The 22,635-nt window shown below is 40.9% G+C and overlaps 1 non-coding gene across 1 annotated transcript; it reads left to right on the forward strand.

The window, feature by feature from the left end:
- The first annotated feature begins 3,992 nt into the window (after window positions 1–3,992).
- Window positions 3,993–4,099, forward strand: LOC148861048 (small nucleolar RNA R71). The gene has a single exon (XR_016095309.1). It is a non-coding gene; the product is annotated as a small nucleolar RNA R71 (small nucleolar RNA).
- Window positions 4,100–22,635: the final 18,536 nt, after the last annotated feature.

A 22,635-nucleotide genomic window follows, 5' to 3' on the forward strand; every position in this document is an offset into this window, starting at 1 on the left:
AGTTTATGGTTCAAGAATGATCCTTGAAAATATGATTTTCTAAATAGGGAATTCGATTCCCAATTGAAGGGAGAGAAAAAATTTTGAAATTCGCCCCCTTTATTCCGCAATCTTGGGCGTCCATGTGATGGATTTCATATCCCTTCAGTAGTATCAGAGCCATGGTTCAAATCTTGAACCATTCTGTTTCAGATTTGAACCTACGCAAATAGGGAGAAGGCGTTCTACCCAATTTGCGCAGATATGGGTTTTGGGAAATTTGTTCCCAAAACAGATGGGCAAATAATCTGAATTTAATTTTAAATAAATCTGATTATTATTTAGAATAGTTCTTTATAATTTTCGTGATTTATGGGCTGTTCGTACGAGAGGAGATCGAAATCTTGGTTTGCGCAGGGAGAACTACAAGATTTGAAGTTTATTGAATTTATTTATTACAATTTTTCTATAAATAATTTTTTTTTTATTTTTAGACTCAATGTATAGGTATTCGATCTGATGTAATAATTAATAGAAATAGTGATGTGTGGCACATTGTGACACTAGCAAGTGCACTAGCCATTCAAGTAATAAAGTAGTGAGTGAAGTATCGTTCCCACGAGGATTTAGGAAACAATTACCAATACTAAATTGAACACTTCTTATCTGATCAACAAATAAATCAAAACTCTAATGAAAGCTAAGAAATCCTAAATTAAAATCTATCTAAATCATTGGTCCAATTGCCTTCAATTCAGGTTAGAAGAGTAAGCAGTAAATGTCAATCCCAGAATTCAGCAATCTATCAATTTGGATCATTCGAATAAATCATGATTGAGCCTTGGTATGGTGAAATCCCAAGGTCATGAACAACCTCTCTCAAGCGCATGTTCATCCTATGCATGAGTGACGGTTCTTCTATCTCTAGCAAGAATCTAATCCCCATGCATGCATTTCTTCAAACACTTCTAAGGCATCAATTCAAATCTGAATTGATCACCAACTGAATTGTGCAAGTTATCTCTAACCTTGCACTCAATTCAGTTCTTGAATAGTAGATCTGAATTCCTAGAGTCTCTCTCAAGCACTCTAGGAATTCCAAGCTGTAGATTAATTCGCCCAATCTGAAAATTGCAGATCTGAATTCTCTTTCAAGCAATTCAGATCTTGCAATCTCATATCTGAGAATTCAGATCTGAGTTTTGAAGGTTAGTTGGCCGAATTAATCTACAATCACACCCTTATTCAAGAAACTTCAAGTACAATGCATGACCATTTGAATGAATAAAAAAGAATTAGATTGCTGAACTGAAATTTTACAAGCTGAAATACATCAAGGAAGAATGGAAACAAGGAGAAAGAAGAAAGAACATATAACTAAGAAACTGAATTCAAATCAAAAGAGAACGAAACTACAAATGATTTATTACAGAAGATCTTTGAATCACAAACTCTCAATTCGAACTCACCTTCTTCTTCTAGCTTGCTTGTCTTGAACTTCCTTCAGCCCTTCTTCTTCTTCTTCCTTGCGCCTAGCCTTCTTCTCTTCTCTTCTCTGAAGGTGGCCGAACCTCTAAGAGTGGGAGAGCCTTCCTCTCAAGCAATTGAACAACTTTCTCCCCTCCTAGTGGCCTCCTTATAAAGTTTTTCAAGGGGGCTCTTGCCCCTTCTTGAAGCCTCTAGAATGGGGTGTATTACACCCCTCATGAACCTTCTAGAGTGCTCCCTCCTTCTCTTCAAGAAACTCCTAGAAGTTGCCGCCCCTAGCTCCCTTTGGGCTGCTATTTGGGCTACAACTTAGCTTGCTTTTGAGCTCATGTGGGCTACACTCTAGGCTGTTATTTGGGCTAAAAATGGGCTGGGCCGAAATTTCCTTCTTGCTAGGCTTCTTCCCTTGGATTTTCCAAAGAGTTTCCAAAGAATTTCACTTGCTAGGCTTCTTTTTGTTGATTTGGCTCCCCCTGAAATCTTTCTTGCAATCAAGCTAAAATAGGGCAAAATCTAATTAAACCAACATAAAATTTCATGCAAAAACCTCATAAAATATAGATAAATTGTAGGTTCATCAAATACCCCCACACTTAAGCTTTTGCTTGTCCTCAAGCAAAGACATCAGCCATAAACTTAACATTCCCCCCTTTTGTTCTCACCATTTACCTGGTGAACTTTTTAAGATAGAAATGCATTGAGTAGTCGGGGAACTTTTGTAAGTGCTCAACTCTTATTCTTGTAAATTACCATTTAAGATATGTATCAGATCCAAGGAAAGGAGAATATGAATTTTCTCATAGTCTAGCCTTCACTCCTAATTCATATATAAATCAGCTCCTTAATTGTCAAGGTTAATGATCAAATTTCACTAAGTTTCACATCTGTAACTAAATCTCAATGAGAGTTCAACTTTAGAGTGCCCCTTTGAACCTCGGTTGTCACCACAATTACTTATTTCTAAGGGTGAGTGCATCTTATGCTCCATCTCACCCTTTTTTCTTTTTCTTTTTTTCAGTGTGAGTGCATTTTATGCTCCATCTCACACACTTTTCTCTCTTTTTTTTTTTTTTTTTGGTGTGAGTGCATCTTATGCTCCATCTCACACTGGTCACTTACTTGAGGTAGGACTCATGTTCTGAGCTGCTAGTTTTACTATTCAGCTCAAAATAGCGGAGTCAATTTGGGCTTTTGAACCTCAAGAATCAGCACTTCAGATGTGCACTAGCTCTCTTGACCATTAACAATGAAATCAAGGGCTTCCATACACATGAAGGAAGTTAGGGCTAGTCATGCTGAAAGGCATATTCAGCTCTCCTTTTCTCATGCATGTATCAAACTGGGTTATTCACAAGAATAAAAACTTAACAAGTACATCAGTCTCCCTCAACTTATTGAATTCCTTCTTAAAAAAAATCAAATAAATAGTAATGAACTTGAGGGGTTCCAGTCTTTTTTTTCTTTTTTTGGTTATGTCATTGCCTGCATATGTGTGTTGGGGTGAATGAGGTGCATGGTTTCAGCCCCCATACCCTAGCCTCGGGCTCACTCCCCCACACTTAAGATGAACATTGTCCTCAATGTTCGTAGTGTTAGGCAGTAATAATAAAACTAGCAAGAGCATCATCAAGTAATAGGAGGTATTTAGAGGACTTCCCTGAAGATCATTCTTAAATTCTGCAATATGTTGTCGGTGGAAAGCTTCTTCTGCTAGAAATCACTTGCAAACTAGAAGAGGAGATTAGTATCTTTATTCAATTAAATTCTAAGAAAAACTAACTAAACTTAAAAATAAAAAAGCAAGTAAGACAGTTTATGACTAAGTATCTGAATTGGGAATTCTCCCAACAGCCTCTTGTTCCCTTGGGTTTACCATGGTGTTACTAGGTAAGGTACCCGGAGCCCTTTCTGAAATCATCTGTGCCAGCTGCCCAACCTGAGTTTCCAAGTTCCTTATCGATGTTTCATTTTTCTGAAATCTATTTTTCGCACTAGCTATGAACTTGGTCATCAGCTCCTCCAAGTTAGATTTCGGTTCCGGCTGATAGAAGTTTTGGTGGAAAGGCTTAGGTGCATGCTGATTCAGGTGGCCTCTCCATCCGGGGTTATGGGCATGATGGTATTGATTTCCTGGCTGTCTTGTAAAGTTGCCAACAAAGTCTACTTGTTCTGTGGACTGAAAAGACTGACTGCCAACTTGGAATTCAGTGCTATCATGGCCTCCTCCACACTTATCATACTGTACATGCATAGCTGCCATCTGCATCTCATCAAATTTTTTGCTAAGTGCTCCTATTTGTGCAGAGAGAGTTGTGTATGTATCCACATTATGAAGACCATGCTGCTTTCTGACTGGTGTCCTTTTTGAATGCCATTGGTAGTTATTGGCTGCCATATCCTCGATGAGTGCATGGGCAACCTCGGGAGTCTTATTGTTTATGGAGCCCCCAGCTGCTGCATCTAAGATGGTCTTGTTTGAATCGGTCAGACCATTATAAAATGTTTGCACCTGCAGCCAAATCGGAAGGCCATGGTGAGGAACCCTCCTTAGTAGCTCCTTGTAACGTTCCCAGGACTCATAGAGAGATTCCCCCTCTTGCTGGAAAAAAGTAGTGATGTCATTCCTCATTTTAGCAGTTTTAAAAGGGGGAAAATATTTAGAGAGAAAACGGCTGGCCATTTTGTCCCATGTGGCTATAGATCCTGCCAGTAATGAGTTCAACCAAGCTTTGGCTTTATCCTTCAAAGAAAATGGGAATAACCTCAGCCGGATGGCATCATCACTTACCCCATTGTGTTTGAAGGTGTCACAAATTTCCAAGAAGTTAGCAATATGGGCATTCGGATCCTCATGGGCCATACCACAAAACTGAACTGTATTTTGTATCATTTGGATTATGGCCGGTTTAATTTCGAAGTTATTGGCAGCAATAGTTGGCCTGATAATGCTGGAGACAGTCCCGGTGAGGGTGGGCTTGGCATAATCCATCATAGTTCTTTGTTTAGCCATTTCTTGTGCTTCTTGTCTGACTTGCCTAGCAGCTCTCAAACGGACACGGAGAGTCCGTTCAATCTCCGGGTCGTAAAGGATCTCTTCCAGTTCAGGTCTGCTTGTCATAAACTGTAAAGGTCAAAGCAATAAAAAGGCCAATATTCACAAAAGAAAATAAATAACTAATCCTATTACAACTGAAAATGTAAAGTGAAGTATTGGAATATACAAACCTACATCCTAAAATAAATAAATGCAGCTAACTAAAAGCAGATCAACATCTTATTCAATATACAGAATTCAGTAGCAATTTACAAACAGGTCTGAATTCAGTAAGCTCTGATTAGAACAACAGTTTACAAATTCCTCTTCTTTATATTGCTGAAATCAGGGACGGGATTTAATTACACAGATCTAAACTGCTGAGAGCTGAAATCTCAGTAGCTACTGAGAACAGTAATATACAGTTATGAAATCTTAGCAGCTACTGAGGACAGCCAAGTGCGGATCAGCAGTGATTGTGTTCAGGTCTGAGTTTCATATTAAAAGGCTCTTCTGTGCTACTGAAGGTCAATACACTAAACTGAAGTCAATGTACAAAGGATTGATAGCAATTCAGACATCAGTTCTACACAAAATTGAGATCAGTTCTGAAATCTCAGAAGCCACTGAGAACAACAATAAATATAATAGCAGCTGCTGGTAACAGTACAGTTGTGCTCAGGTCTGATTTCCATATTGGAAGGCTACTAAATATCAGATCTGAGCCCACTGTTTTGATGAGCTATGCATCACCAAACACCAGATGGAGTAGCCATACTAAAACTGAGCAATTCAGCAGGATAACCTACTGATATCAGCAATGAAACATGCTGTATACAGATCTGCACAAAACCGAAATCAATCAGTAGTAAAAAGATCTGAAATCAGACCTGTATTCACCATGGTGTGGCTGCTGAGATCTGATTTTCTTTTTCTTTTCTTTTGAAATGAAATAGAACACAAAGCAGTAATGCAACTATACTACTGACAAAATCTCCCTTTTTTTTTTTTTTAAAGGAAGAAAACTAAAACAAAATACAGCAATGCAACCAAAATCTTTTTGGATGAGTGCAGGTCTGATTGATGAATGCAATTCAGATCTGAACTCATTTTGAGATTTATTTATTTATTTATTATTTTATTTTATTTATTTTTTTTTAAACTAAAAGAAGAAGAGAAATTTGATTTGCATAAGCTACATTAAAACTGAAACTAAGGATGGAACAATCAAGTATCAAGAGAAGAAACATGGCTCCATCAATGTAGCCCTCGATGGAGTATACACTTATTGGAATGTAGTACACACGGCTGCACACACCCATTCAGATCTGCTAGACTTTCTATTCATGCACAGATGAAATCAGAGCTATCTTACTTGAAAAAAAAAATTTCAAAGATCAGCCCAGGACAATTCACAATGCCAATTTAGTAATGTTAATTGTAATACAAACCTGTTCAAAACCTGCCCTGATTCAGTCTTGCTGTAGCAGGTCTGCTATAGTAGCCTTGCTATAGGTCTGAACTCTAATAGAAAAATGGTGTGGAAGTGCCACTTTGCATGAAATCTCTTGAGGCATAAAAAATTCTCAGATTAAATATACTTTTCTTCAACCAAATCAGCTCAGATAGATCGGAGTACAAGTTATTTAATACAGCAAAGTATGCCCTGTATCCTGCTCTGTTCACAACCCCAGTTCAGATCTAGGTGATTGCAGATCCGAATTTCTTCAACCATGACTATCCAATTGTTTTTGGGAGATAGCAGATTTTTTTGTAGGGTGTATTGGGGTGACGATAACCCCCAATTATCGTTTAAATTTACATCAGTTCAGGTCTGAGTTCAAGAGAACTCAGATCTGAACTGTTGCAGATCTGCTACAGCAGAACTCAGATCTGAACTCAGATCTGAGTTCTGATCCGAATCCTTGGTTTCCATTCTTTCGGTTATATGGTTCTTTCTCTCTCTCTCTTTTTTTTTTCACTATCTAAATATATATATATTTTTTCTTTTTGTAATGAAAGAAAAGAATAATAAAGGGCTGAGAACAGATTTTTTTTTTTTTTTCTGAGTATTGCAGTTCTGCTATAGCAGAGTTCAGGTCTGAACTCAAGTCTGAGTTCGGATCTGAAATCTCAATTGCCTTACCTTCAGTTATTTCTACCAAATTGTCATCGAGGAGTAGCAGAAGTGTCCTAGGGTAAATTGGGGTGGTTATGACACCCAATTCCCCTCAAAATTGCATCAGTTTAGGTCTGAGTTCAGAGGAACTCAAATCTGAACTGTTGCAAATCTGCTGTAGCAGAATTCAGATTTGAACTTAGATCTGAGTTCTGATCCGAATTCTCAATTGCTCCTCTGGTTGTTCAAAAGATCTCCTTTTTTTTTTCATTTTATATATATATATTTTTTTTCTTTTTGTAATGGAAAAAGAAATAAAATTCTGAAACACAAGTAATTCTTTTCGGCTGAGTGCTGCAGATCTGAAATCTGTTGATCTGAGTGCCGAATGCAACTCAGATCTGCAACACTCATGTTTAAGTGAATTTTTTTCTTTTTTTTTCTTTCTGAAGAGAACAACACCAAGATTGAATAGAAATCAAATATGCCTTTATTAAAATGAAACTGAAACCAGAAAAAGAAAGTAATCTACTTAAGAAAGAAGAAACATAACTACAGTAGTACAGCAGTTGCAGTCCAAGCTGAAATGAAAAAGTTAGCAAATTAACCCAACTATGAATGCAATGCTGAATGATATCAGATTAAGAATGCTCAATGTTTCCTAATATTGCTTCTATAAATCCCTGGCAACGGCGGCAAAAACTTGATGTGTGGCTCATTGTGACACTAGCAAGTGCACTAGCCGTTCAAGTAATAAAGTAGTGAGTGAAGTATCGTTCCCACCAGGATTTAGGAAACAATTACCAATACTAAATTGAACATTTCTTATCTGATCAACAAATAAATCAAAACTCTAATGAAAGCTAAGAAATCCTAAATTAAAATCTATCTAAATCATTGGTCCAATTGCCTTCAATTCAGGTTAGAAGAGTAAGCAGTAAATGTCAATCTCAGAATTCAGCAATCTATCAATTTGGATCATTCGAATAAATCATGATTGAGCCTTGGTTTGGTGAAACCCCAAGGTCATGAACAGCCTCTCTCAAGCGCATGTTCATCCTATGCATGAGTGACGGTTCTTCTATCTCTAGCAAGAATCTAATCCCCATGCATGCATTTCTTCAAACACTTCTAAGGCATCAATTCAAATCTGAATTGATCACCAACTGAATTGTGCAAGTTATCTCTAACCTTGCACTCAATTCAGTTCTTGAATAGTAGATCTGAATTCCTAGAGTCTCTCTCAAGCACTCTAGGAATTCCAAGCTGTAGATTAATTCGCCCAATCTGAAAATTGCAGATCTGAATTCTCTTTCAAGCAATTCAGATCTTGCAATCTCAGATCTGAGAATTCAGATCTGAGTTTTGAAGGTTAGTTGGCCGAATTAATCTACAATCACACCCTTATTCAAGAAACTTCAAGTACAATGCATGACCATTTGAATGAATCAAAAAGAATTAGATTGCTGAACTGAAATTTTACAAGCTGAAATACATCAAGGAAGAATGGAAACAAGGAGAAAGAAGGAAGAACATATAACTAAGAAACTGAATTCAAATCAAAAGAGAATGAAACTACAAATGATTTATTACAGAAGATCTTTGAATCACAAACTCTCAATTCGAACTCACCTTCTTCTTCTAGCTTTCTTGTCTTGAACTTCCTTCAGCCCTTCTTCTTCTTCTTCCTTGCGCCTAGCCTTCTTCTCTTCTCTTCTCTCAAGGTGGCCGAACCTCTACGAGTGGGAGAGCCTTCCTCTCAAGCAATTGAACAACTTTCTCCCCTCCTAGAGGCCTCCTTATATAGTTTTTCAAGGGGGCTCTTGCCCCTTTTTGAAGCCTCTAGAATGGGGTGCATTACACCCCTCATGAACCTTCTAGAGTGCTCCCTCCTTCTCTTCAAGAAACTCCTAGAAGTTGCCGCCCCTAGCTCCCTTTGGGCTGCTATTTGGGCTACAACTTAGCTTGCTTTTGAGCTCATGTGGGCTACACTCTAGGCTGTTATTTGGGCTAAAAATGGGCTAGGCCGAAATTTCCTTCTTGCTAGGCTTCTTCCCTTGGATTTTCCAAAGAGTTTCACTTGCTCTTCTTGGGCCGAATGAAATTCTCTTGCTCTCATGGCTGGGCCGGGCTGAACTTGATAAATTTTGGGCTTTCTTTTCTTGCTTTTGCCTTCTTTTTGTTGATTTGGCTCCCCCTGAAATCTTTCTTGCAATCAAGCTAAAATAGGGCAAAATCTAATTAAACCAGCATAAAATTTCATGCAAAAACCTCATAAAATATAGATAAATTGTAGGTTCATCAATTAGGATTTCTATTTATTTTAATTTTGGATCGAAGATGCAGCATAGAGAAGAAGATTTCACAGATGGGAGATTCCCTATCTGCGATTTGCAGTTTAAGAAACTGCAATCTGTGATCTAACCTCTGTTTTGCAGGATGGAGTGTGCGAACAGCCTGGATTAACTGATTTTTGTTTTTCTTTTATCAGTTATTTAATTTTAGATTATTTTCTTGAATTAAGGATTTAATTAAAAATCAAACCCTAGACCCATTCGAACCAAGATTGGTTCAAACTGTTTGGACCAATTCAAGGGTTTAATCAAGGCTGAAAGTCAGCCCTAATTTTTCCCACAAATGGGCCTGAGGATTGATATTTAATTAAATGGTTAATTCGACCGAACCTGTAAAGGCCCAATTTTAAATAGTTAAAACTGCAAAAGCCCATTTTAAAGGACAAAGCTATATGGGCCGAACTGGGTAACCCTAATTCAGCCCATATACCTAGATAATATTAATGGTTAATATTATGGAATTTTAACGGGCTTCCAATGGGCCTTACAGATAATTAATTGATTGGATCAATTTATCCCTGCATGAGATGTATGGATGTGTGATGTGCTGCGTACATGGGCCATAAGTACTTGGTCCATGCTCATTCGACAGTGGCTCTTACGCACACCATGGCTGAATGCACATCATTGCCATGGTGTCCCTTTTGGTCATTGGATGACCTCCCTCAGTGGTGGGCCCCACACCTCATCAAGAGGTTATGTGCAGAACCCTAACTGATTTAAGGCCCACCGAAATCTGGCTTTATGAAAGACAGTGGGAGGCACTTTGGTTTGACCTAAATCAAACTAGGGCATAATTATTTGTTCCCTCCAGCTAATATGAGTGCAAGTGATAGGGAGATTCATATGAGGAACTCTCTAAAGGCCTTCCATCATTAGCATGAGGATGGGTCCTTCAGTAATGAGGAAACACACCAGAAAATGGGCTATCCATTTGCTGTTGGGCTTGTCTGAGTGTTTTATAAGATGATAGGGGCGTCATAGATCGATGTGGGAGGGGCTTCACCAGAAAATGGGAACTCTCTCATGGTACCTTGGCATTCACGAATATGATGGGTAAGCACTCACTGGACAGAAAGGTTTACCTGAGAATGGCTCTGAACCTTGTCTGACAGAGGCCAAAGGGAAAACTCATATGATGAGTGGATATGATCCTTCACAAAAAGATAGTGGGGTTATGCAGCTAAAACAGTTGGCTCCATGCATCCTATGTGATTTCCCACATTTCCAGAGACAACCCGTAGTCTCCATCACTGAGAAAGGAGGGAAATCTCAGAGATGAATAAATGGAAATGGATCATTGATTAAAAGCCATATCTATGAAATGAACATGAATCAAATATGGTTGTGGACTGATGTTTGCTCTTTTATCAGAAAATGGAAAACGGATCTTTTGCAAAGCTTCTTGATGACAATAAGCTTAAGGGCCCAAACTACGCCAACTGGTACAGGAACCTTATGCTGGTCCTAGCTTTAGAAAAGCTGGACAAAGTGGCAAAGAATCCTGCCCCGGAGCGTCCGAGAGACAGGGCTTATGAGGCCCGAAGGATAGACTATCAGGAATGGGAGGAGAAAAACTCCCTAGCCTGGTGTTACATCATCGCCTCTTTGGACAACCCAATACAGAGGTAGTTCGATCAGATCGAACTTGCCAAGGACATATTGGACAGCCTAAGGATGATGTATGAAGAGTAGAATCGTTCTACTCGGCAAAAGGTCTTGAAACAGTTCATGACCACTCAAATGTCCAAGGGCCAACAAGTTCATGACCATTGTCTTCAGATTATGGGTTACATCAACGAACTGGAGGCTCTTGGATCCGGGCTGGACCTCATAACCCAGATAGATGCAATCCTTAATTCTTTGCCTCCTTCCTTTAATCCGTTCATCATGAACTATAACATGACCAAACTGAATGTTAGCTTGCAAGAGCTCAGCAATATGTTGCAAAGAGCTGAAGAACTGATTAAAAAGGATGAGCCTGTAGCTATGCTTTTTGAAGCTAGCAAAACAGGCAAGAGAAAGAGGAAGGCAAAGAAGCCTCCAAAGAAAGCCACTAAAAGCAAAAGGCAGAAGAAAGACAATGCATCGGATGCCTGTCACTTTTGCAAGAATACCGGCCACTGGAAAAGGAATTGTCCTGCCTACCTGGAATCCAAGAAAGGTAATTTCGAAACTTGTGTTATAGAAACCAATTTATTGGTAGCTTCTGCTTCCTGGTGTATTGACTCCAGAGCTTCAACTCATGCGTGTAACTCACTGCAGGGGTTCAAGGTAAGCAGAAGGCTGAGTGAAGAAGTCACTCTCTACTTGGGGACTACTGCAACTGTTGCAGCCGCGGTAATAGGAACCGTGGAGTTAATTTATAGAGAAGGAAAAATTGTACTCAAAGATTGTCTTTATGTACAAAACATAAGAAGAAATTTTATTTCTGTTTCAAAACTGTGTGCAGATGGTTATTCTGTCTTCTTTAGTAATATGGTTACTATTAAAAGAAATAATAGATTCATCGCATACGGGGTACTGGAGAATGGTCTCTATGTTCTACATCCTTCTCTAAAAACTAACATAACTGAAACTACGTTGGCAGAAATCCCCAAGAAGAGAGCTCGTGAAACAGTTAATCCCACGTGTCTGTGGCACTACCGACTTGGCCACATCGATGTTGACCGAATCACAAGGTTGGTAAAGGATGGTCCTTTGGATTTTCTAACTGTAGAAGATCTTCCCACCTGTGAGCCTTGCCTATAAGGCAAGATGACAAAACGGCCATTTGACGGTAAGCCTGAAAGATGTACATGCACACTTGACCTAATACATACTGATGTATGTAGTCCCCTAAGTGTTAGGACACAGAATCAACACGTGTATTTCATCACCTTCATAGATGATTTCTCACGATATGGTTACGTGTACCTAATGAGGCACAAGTCTGAATCCTTTGAAAAGTTTAAAGAGTTTAGACAATAGGTCGAGAAACTGTTTGGGAGAGAAATTAAAGCCCTTCGATCTGATCGAGGTGGCGAGTATCTCTCTGACGAGTTCAGGGACTACTTAAAGGACAATGGGATAGAATCACAAATAGCTCCTCCTGCTACACCACAACTTAACGGTGTTTCAGAGAGGAGGAATAGGACCTTATTGGATATGGTCTGGTACTTCTCATACACTCAAAGTTACCCCCATCCTTTTGGAGTTACACATTAGAGACTACAATTTACATGCTGAATCGGGTTCCAACCAAATCGGTTCCGAACACTCCATATGAACTTTGGACCGGAAAGAAACCAAGTGTCAGATACTTGAAGATTTGGGGTTGTCCAGCACATGTTAAAAGAACGAGTGCAGACAAGTTGGAATCCATGACCAGCCATTGCCTATTTGTAGGCTACCCAAAAGGCTCTGTAGGCTACCTTTTCTATGACCCAAGTGAGCAGAAAGTGTTTGCAGTCAAAATGCCCAGTTCTTGGAGACCGATTACATCCTGGACACCCATCGTCAGGAAATTGTTCTTGATGAGGAGAGCTCAGGAGCAGTGGGAGATGTCCCACAAGTTCCACTCGGGTATCCAGGCCACCAGTCTGTTATGGTTATGACCAAGATAGTTACCTGGTGGAAAGCTTGACTAGTGAAGAGGATCCCGTGACTTATGCGGAAGCTATGTTGGACATAGATTCCCAGAAGTGGGTGGAGGACATGAGAGCAGAGATGGACTCAATGGAGACCAATGAAGTCAGGACTCTAGTAGATCCGCCCTCTGGGGTAAAAGCAATCAGTTGCAAATGGATTTACAAGAGGAAGAAGGGCCCCGATGGTAGGGTTGAGACCTTCAAAGCTCGTTTGGTGGCGAAAGGGTACACTCAGAAAGAGGGCATCGATTATGAGGAAACCTTTTCGCTTGTGGCCATGCTTAAATCCATTAGGATCCTGCTAACTGTAGCAGCATACCATGATTATGAGATTTTGCAAATCGATGTCAAAACTGCATTCCTGAATGGAGATCTTACTAAAAATATCTATATGCAGCAGCCGCAAGGCTTCATAGTTGCGGGTCAGGAAAACATGGTATGTAAACTTAATACATCCATTTATGGCCTTAAGCAAGCTTCTAAAAGTTGGAACATCCGTTTTGTCTCTGTCGTCAAATCATTTGACTACGAGTAGAATCTGGATGAACCCTATGTTTACAGGAAGTACAGGAGATAGGGTTACCTTCTTGGTTTTGTATGTAGATGACATTCTACTCATTGGGAATGATGTAGGAATGTTGACTACGGTGAAAGTAAGGCTTTCACAGCAATTCTCCATGAAAGATCTTGGAGAAGCGTCCTATATACTAGGTCTTCAACTCTATAGAGATAGATCGAAGTGGATAATAGGATTGTCCCAATCTGCCTACATTGACAAAATAGTCAAAAGATACAACATGGAAATTTCCAAGAAAGGAAATGTTCCTTTCAGGAATGGAGTCACCTCTCCAAGAAGATGTCTCCAAGACTTCTGATGAGATTGATGGCATGAAAGATGTTCCCTATGCCTCTGCCGTAGGGAGCATCATGTATGCCATGCTGTGCACTCGCTCTGACATTGCTCAGGCAGTGAGTGTAGTAAGCAGATTTCAGGCCAACCCCGGGCAGGAGCATTGGACTGCTGTGAAAAACATACTTAAGTACCTTCGAAGGACAAATGAGTTTTGTCTAGTATTCGATGGTAGCTCACTACAGATCCAAGGGTATACGGATGCCGATTTCCAGTCGGATCCAGATGATAGAAAGTCTACATCCGGATATGTTTTCACGATAGGATCATGTGTTGTTTCCTGAATGTCAGCAAACAGGGGTCCTAAGTAGCAAATTAATAGTCCACAACCCAAACCGAGCGCATTGTCGTAAGTGAGGCTGCCTTATGAATGAAGGTGTTCATTCCTGAATTTGGAATTCAGTGGAGAATGTGGTAAGCCACTGACACAGAAAGTGTTTGAGAAACACGTGGAAAGTATGGGACTCCGGCTAGTACCTGATTGGACCTAAGTGCAAGTGGGAGCTGTTAGACAGTTTTGTATGCCCTTAGCTTCAATCAAAATGATGTACTTTATGAGTTTATTGTAAGTGAATAAAAGTGCATATTTGATTCATTTTCCCTTGGTATGTTTCTGTGCAATACCCTTAAACTGGACACTTAATGAGACTCGTGTTAGTTTAGAATGTGCACAGCCAGTGGGTCAGTCTGGGGAGACCTATCCTGACAAGGTTGACACTGTGGTGCCACCAAGTCGGTTGGGGTGGTTTGTCTCAGCTACCAAGGTGAGACCCTAGGCATATACAGTGTGGGATTAATTGAATCTTTGAACTGGACTAGATTTCCAGTATTGCCCTGGACCTTGGAGATTGATGGGCAAGAATTGAAAGTTACACCCAACCCCTAGACTTGATTATGATACTGCACTAGGTGTCGGATTGGGCTGTCTTTGATGTACCAATCAATGAGATCCTTAGTAGGGGTCTAAACCTAGGTATGTTGGGACAATCTAAGAATTCATCTGAGTGGGTGATCATAGTGACAGGATCAGCCCTTTGTCGGACAAAGGTAATGATCGGGGATGCACTCTCACTGATGGAAATCAAGACTGCCGGCATCCGATTTCAATCGTTGAAATTTGTTTTGTAAAATATATTTTATGTGAGATATAAAAGTATATATAAATTATGGTTTCGAAATGATTTGCAAAAGGTTTGAATTCCCGGGATCCATACTTGAGAGAGTGCAACACTGTTCCTTGTAGTCGAGGGAGAGGTCCTCTTTTGTCGGGCAGTGTATGATCATTATGGGCTGAGAGGTTAAGTGTAAGGCCATTGAGGATAATACCTGATGGGCTAATCTTGCATCTGCCCACAGTCCCTGGGTGTTACAAGGTGGCTTGGCCCAGGGACCACATAGAGTAATTGTTGGGCCTATAGAGCCCATCTGATGGATTTTCAGGGGGTGCACTGTCCATAACAGTATATTCGGCTAGGCCTTGTAACATAGGTTGGGCTGAACCCATGTGGCTGATGTGTAGATCAATGTTTGGGTCCCACGCCATTCAAAGAAGCACAATTGGGCAGCAGTTTGGAAGGATAAATGAATACATAACCTTAAATGGGCCTTAAGCCCATTTCGAGCTGGGCTAATTTGGTTAGTCTTTAAGGGGTGAATTCTAAGATAAGATCAGCTGATAGGATTGGACCCACACCCTATCCACTCAGAGAGTCCAAGATCTAAATGAGAAGGATCAAGTTCTTTTGGAAGAACACTACTGATTCTGCTCCACCCTGCACTGTGCCATCTTCAGTGGGAGCAGATTTTGGATCCTTCCTTGGGCGTGAACAACTCCATTGAGAGATAACATTTCTCTGTATCAGGTATTATCTCTCTCTCCTCCTTTTGGTTCAGATCTAGTTCAGTTTATGGTTCAAGAATGATCTTTGAAAATATGATTTTCTAAATAGAGAATTCGATTCCCAGTTGAAGGGAGAGAAAAAATTTTGAAATCCACCCCCTTTATTCCGCAATTTTGGGCGTCCATGTGATGGATTTCCTATCCCTTCAGCACTTGGCAAGAGCCAGCGAGTCATGCATTTGCGTGGCCTTCTCCACCACTTTTAGAGGAGTTGCCCGTACGTGGTACCGGAACTTGGCACCTGGGAAGATAAGAAGTTGGGCACAGATTGCACAAGCCTTCACGTCCCACTTCGTCACCAGCAAGCGGTGTTCGCAAACTGAAGAGAGTCTCCTCAGTATAGTGCAAAAAGAGGGAGAGTTCATCTGGAGCTACATCAAGTGGTTCAACGATGCTTGTATGCAGATATCACGCCTGGACCTCGTCGTGCGCCTTGCAGCAGCCAAGAAAGGCGTGACACATAAGGACAGGTTTATAGCGACCGAGGAACAGATCAACCAGAAGGGTGAGGGCACGTTCGAAAAGAGGAAGAGGGAAGTAGAGCCTTCCAGTCAAGGGGACAACCAAAAGGAAAAGGATGCAGCTTGGAGGGCAAAGCCAGGTCAGTCATTCCGAGCTCCTATAGCGGACCGAACTTATTACACTCCACTGAATTCGAAGCAGGCCAAAATCTTGATGGCGATCAAGGAGGCCCTGTATGTGAAATGGCCACCTCGTTTGAGGGGAAATCCCAATGAAAGAAATAAGAATCTGTACTATAGTTTCCATAAAGGTCACAATCACAGTACCGAGAGTTGTAAAAACCTCCGCGACGAGATTGAGGAGCTCATCCGTTGTGGATATTTAAGAAATTTTGTGCAAAATAATAGTAGTAATAGTAAAAATAAAGTAGGTTGGCAAGGGGAGCACGATAAGGATGCTCTCAAGCCCAGCAGTAGGCCAGCCGAACAGCCACAGAGGCAGCCTCAGGAGGAGTGATTGGATCGTGCTACATCATTTGGTGTCGTTTGTGGGAAGCTCGGGGGACCATTCACATGATAGTGGGAGGTTCGATCATTGCGGGTTGCACTTGAAAGAATGGTAAGATCCATCTAATGGATGCCAAGAAAGGTGCGGAAGTGAATTTCAAAAAAATTTCCTACCTTCTTCCAACTGGGAATCATATTCCCTAAATTTAGAATACATTATTCAAGGATCCTACTTGAACCATAAACAAACCAGATCTGAACCAAAAGGAAATAGGAAGGATTATACCTGATTCGGAGAAATAATATCTCCCAAAGTTGGTGTTCATGCCCAAAGAAGTAACCAAGATCCGCTCCTGCTGAAGATGACACAGCTGTGGATGGAACGGAACCAGCAGGGTGCGCCCTACACACTGGATTCTTCACAAGAACCCTCTGTAAACCTTGAACACCGAATCCTAGTGTCTTTCTTGCAAGACTATTGTCAAGAACTGCTTTCTTGACTTCCTGTTGCTGCAAAGATCCAATCATCCAACAGGTAGTGGCGGCGGCTAAAGGACGAGAAGTCCAGGGACGAAGAGGGCAAAATTGTCTCATCTCTTTGGAGTCTGTGAGAGATCAAATCTCAGATTGCAGGATGTGTTTCTTGCTTGCTCAAACCCCTTAGTTCAAAATCTGATATTTCTGCTAGGGTTTTATCCTCTTTCTTCTTGATTAAGAAACCTCCCAATATTTTGGGAGTTATCCCAATCCAAATCAGTATTTGGATAGAGGTTAATCTTAATCCTATCTGCAGATTAAGTTAGTTAACTCCTGATCTTATCAGGAGGTTACCAGATTCAAATCTAATTTGAATTTGGTCTCTTAGAGTGGATAAGGTCAAAGACCCAATCCATTTACTAACACTAATCTCAGATTCGCCCCATGAACTGGTGATCACATCAGCCCAGTTCAAAATGGGCTTTTGGCCCATTAAGTGTTCAGTGTTTAACTAGTTTCCAACCTGCTGCCCAGTTGGACTTCTTTGTATGGCGTGGGACCCAAGCATTGATCTACACACCAGCCACATGGGTTCGGCACAGCCGAATTAACTGAAAGACTCAGTGACCCCCTTGAGCCCATCACATGGACCCTATGGGCCCAACACTTACATTAAGTGGTCCTTGGGCCAAGCCATCTTATAAAAACCCAGGGACTGTGGGCAAGTGCAAGATTAGCCCATCAGGTATTATCCTAAATGGTCTTACACTTAACCTCTCAGCCCTTAATGATCAAGCACTGCCCGACAAGAGAAGACCTCTCTCTCGGATGCAAGGAACAGTGCCGCACTCTCTACTCACATGGATCCCAGGAATTAAAATCTTTTGCAAATCTTTTGAAACCATACATATACATATATATATATATATATATATATATATATATATATATAAATTCCAACGATTGAAATCAACTGCCGGCAGTTTGGCTTCCATCAGAGATAGTGCATTCCCGATCATTACCATTGTCTGACAAAGGGGATGATCCTGTCACTATGACCACTCACTCAGATGAATTCTTAGACTGCCCCAACATGTCCAGGTTTTGACCCCCACTAAGGATTTCACTGATTGACACATCAAAGACAACCCGATCCAACACCTAGTGTTGTGTCATAATCGAGTCTAGGGGTCAAGTGTAACTTTCTGGTTTTGCCCATCTGTCTCAAAGGTCTAGGGCAATACTGGAAATCTAGTCCGGTTCAAGGGTTCAAACAATCCCATACTGCATGTGCCTTGGGTCTTACCCTAATGGCCGAAACAAGCCATCCCAACACTTAGTGGCACATCAGTATCAGCCTTGGCAGGATAAATCTCCCCAGACCTATCCAATGGATGTGAACATTTAAAACTAACACAAGTTTCTATTAGTATCCAGTTTTAGGGTCTTACACAAAATTATACCAAACAACATGAATCAAACATGCACTTTAATTTATTTCCACTAAATAACAAAAGTACATAAAATCTGATTGAAGCTAAGGGCATACAAGACTGTCTAATAGCTCCCACTTGCACTTAGGTCCAATCTAGTACAAGCCAGAGTCCCATACTTTCCACGTGTTTCTCAAACACCTTCTGTGTCAGTGGCTTAGTCAATGGGTCTGCCACATTATCCGCTGATGCTACCTTCTGAATTAGGACGTCCCCTCTACCAATGATCTCCCGCAGTACATGGTACTTCCTCTCGATGTGCTTTGACTGCGAGTGGGCCCAAGGCTCTTTAGCCTGGGCGATCGCTCCATTGTTGTCACACAACAACAGGATGGGTGATGTGCTGGATGGAATCATTCCCAATTCGTGTATGAATTTCTTCATCCACACGGCTTCCTTGGCAGCTTCACTTGCGGCAATGTACTCGACCTCGGTTGTGGAGTTTGCAGTGGACCCCTATTTGTTGCTTTTCCAGCAAACAACACACGATCCTATCATGAAAACATACCCGGATGTAGACTTTCTATCATCTGGATCCGACTGGAAATCGGCATCGGTATACCCCAGAACTTGTAGTGAACTACCATCGAATACCAGACAAAACTCTTTTGTCCTTTGAAGGTATTTATGTATGTTCTTCATAGCAGTCCAATGCTCCTGCCCTATGTTAGCCTGGAATCTTCTTACCACACTCACCGCTTGAGTTATGTCCGGGCGATTGCACAGCATGGCATACATGATGCTCCCTACGGCTGAGGCATAGGGAACGTCTCTCATGCCCTCAATCTCCTCAGAAGTCTTGGGAGACATCTTCTTGGAGAGAGTTACTCCATGTCTGAAAGGAACATTTCCTTTCTTGGAGTTTTCCATGCTGTACCTTTTGACAATTTTGTTAATGTAAGCAGCCTGGGATAATCCAATTATCCGCTTCGATCTATCTCTATAGAGTCGAAGACCCAGTATGTATGAAGCTTCTCCAAGATCTTTCATGGAGAACTGCTGTGACATCCATACCTTGACCGAAGTCAACATTCCTACATCATTCCCAATGAGTAGGATATCGTCCACGTACAATACTAAAAAAATAATCTTATCCCCACAGGACTTCCTATAAACACAGGGCTCATCCGGATTCTGCTCAAAGTCAAACGTCTTGACGGAAGAATCAAAATGGATGTTCCAACTCCTACAAGCCTGCTTAAGTCCATATATGGATCTGTTGAGTTTACATACCATGTGTTCCTGACTAGCAGCAATAAAGCCTTGCGGCTGCTGCATGTAGATATCTTCACTAAGATCTCCATTCAGGAACGCGGTTTTGACATCCATTTGCCAAATCTCGTAGTTATGGTATGCTGCTACAGCTAGCAGGATCCTAATGGATTTAAGCATGGCCACGGGCGAAAAGGTTTCCTCATAATCGATGCCTTCTTTCTGAGTATACCCTTTTGCCACTAAACGAGCTTTGTAGGTCTCAATCCTGCCATCGGGGCCCTTCTTCCTCTTGTAGATCCATTTGCAACCAATTGCTTTTACCCCGGAGGGCGGATCTACTAGAGTCCAGACTCAATTGGTCTCCATTGACTCCATCTCAGCTCTCATGGCCTCCACCCACTTCTTGGAATCTATGTCTAACATAGCTTCCGCGTATGTCACGGGATCCTCTTCACTAGTCAAGGCTTCCACCAGGTAGATATCATGGTCACAACCATATCGGACTGGTGGTCTGGATACCCGGGTGGACCTTCTAGGTTGGGATTTTTGATCGACATAGTTTCGGTTAGGTTAGTTCCAATAGAAGGATGTAGAACATAGAGACCATTCTCCAGTTCCCCGCATGCGATGAATTTGTTATTCCCTTTAACAGTAATCATATTACTAAAATAAACAGTATATCCATCAGCACACAGTTTAGAAATAGAAATTAAATATCTTCTCAAGTTCTGTACATAAAGACAATCTTTAAGTACAAGGACTCCTTCTCTAAAAGCTAATTCTACAGTTCCTATCACCGCAGCTGCAACACTTGCAGTCGTTTCCAAGAATAGTGTCACCTTGCCATCACTCAATCTTCTGCTAACTTTGAACCCCTGCAGTGAGTTACACGCATTCGTTGAAGCCCCAGAGTCAACACACCAGGACACAGAAGTAACTACCATATTAGTTTCTATGACACAAGTTTCGATGTTACCTTTCTTAGATTCCAGGTAGGTAGGACAGTTCGTCTTCCAGTGGCTGGTTTGTTTGCAGAAGTGACAGACATCAGATGCCTTGTTTTTCTTCTGCTTCTTGGGTTTGGCAGCTTTCTTCTGGGGCTTCTTTGCCTTTCTCTTTTTCTTGCCCAATCTGTTAGCTTCAGCAAGCATAAACACAGGCTCATCCCTCTTTAAAAGATTCTCGGCTCTCTACAACATATTGCTAAGTTCCTGGATGCTGACATTCAGCTTATTCATACTGTAGTTCATAGTGAACGCATTGAAGGAAGAGGGCAAAGAATTCAGGATGGCATCCACTTGCGTGCCAAGATCTAGCCCGGATCCAAGAGCTTCAAGTTCATTAATGTTTCCCATCATTCGAAGACAATGGTCATGAACTTTCTGCCCCTTGGACATCTGCGTGGTCATGAACAATTTCAGGACCTTCTGTCGAGTAGAACGGTTCTGCTCTTCATACATTGTTCTTAGACTGTCCAATATGTCCTTGGCTAGTTCAATATGATCGAACTGCCTCTGTATTGAGTTGTCTAATGAGGCAATAACAAAGCAGCGGGCTAGGGAGTTCTTATCCTCCCAATCATGGTAGTCCCTCCTACGGACCTCAGAAGCCCTATCACCCAGACTTTCCGGGGTAGGATTTTTCACCACCTTATCTAACTTTTTAGAAGTTAGGACCAGCATAAGATTTCTATACCAGTCGGCATAGTTTGGGCCCTTAAGCTTGTTATCATCTAGAAGCTTTGCAAATTGACTATTTGCCATTTTCTGATAAAACAACAAAAACGTTAGTCCACAACCTTAGTCAGATTCATGTTACCTACACAGATATGGCTTTTAATCTATGTTCCATTCCCATTTATTCATCTCTGAGATTTTCCCTCCCTTCTCAGTGATGGAGATGATGGAATGTCTCTGGAAATGTGGGAAATCACATAGGGTGTGTGAAGCCAACTGTTTCAGCTGCATAACCCCACCACCTTTCTGTGATAGATCATATCCACTCATCAGATGAGTTTCCCTTTGGCCTCTGTCAGACAAGGTTCATAGCCATTTTCAGGTAAACCGTTCTGTCCAGTGAGTGCACACCCATCATATTCAGGTTATGCCAAGGTACCGTGAGAGAGTTCCCATTTTCTAGTGAAACCCCTCCCATATCGAATGACCTTCAGGTTCCATACGCATCCCTTTTTAGGGTTGTGGGGCCCACCAAGTACAGAGGGGTCATCCAATGACCTTAAGGGACACCATGGCAATGATGTGCATTCAGCCATGGTGTGCGCAAGAGCCACTAACGAGTTAACAAGGGCCAAGTGCTTATGGCCCATGGTCGCAGCACATCATACATCCAAACATCACATGTAGAGGAAGAATTGATCCAATCAATTAACTACTATAAAGCCCATCAAATGGCCCATTTAAAACTTCAAGCATTAACAATTAATGTTTACTAGGTGTATGGGCTGAATAACAGTTAGCAGTTCGACCCATACAGCTTTTCTCACAATAATAGGCTTTTGCAGTTTTAACCCTTTAAAACTGGGCTTTACAGGTGGGCCGAATTAACCCCTGTAATTGAACATCAGATTTGGAATAACCAGTGTGAGAAATATGGACTGAAAAACAGCCCCTTTCGAATCTCAAATTCAGTCCAAACAGTTTTGGTCCAATCTAGTCCGAAATGGTCCAAAACTGATTTTCAATTCAAGAATTAATTCAAGAGAGATCTGAAATTAATAATTTTTTATTTTAGACAATCACAAATAAAAGATATGGACTGTTCGTACCACCTGCAAACAAAGGTTAATCACAAAAGTTACAGTTTCATAAATTGTAAATCGCAGTATGCGATTTCTCCATCTGCAAATCTCCAGCACCGTCATCTTCTTCCTTCTTCTTTAATCAAGAAAATAAATAAAAAATAGAAATCCTATTTCTATTAATTAATTACATTCTTGATCAAATCCTATACATTTAGTCTAGAAAAATAAAAAAAATTATTTATAGACCGAATAATAATAAAAGGAAGAAAAAAGGGTGCGTAGACTATCTGCGCCAAATCTGCACTGCA

Source organism: Nelumbo lutea, chromosome 4 (genome assembly GCF_056320005.1).
Source record: "Nelumbo lutea isolate HS-2025 chromosome 4, American lotus-T2T, whole genome shotgun sequence".
NCBI lineage: Eukaryota > Viridiplantae > Streptophyta > Magnoliopsida > Proteales > Nelumbonaceae > Nelumbo > Nelumbo lutea.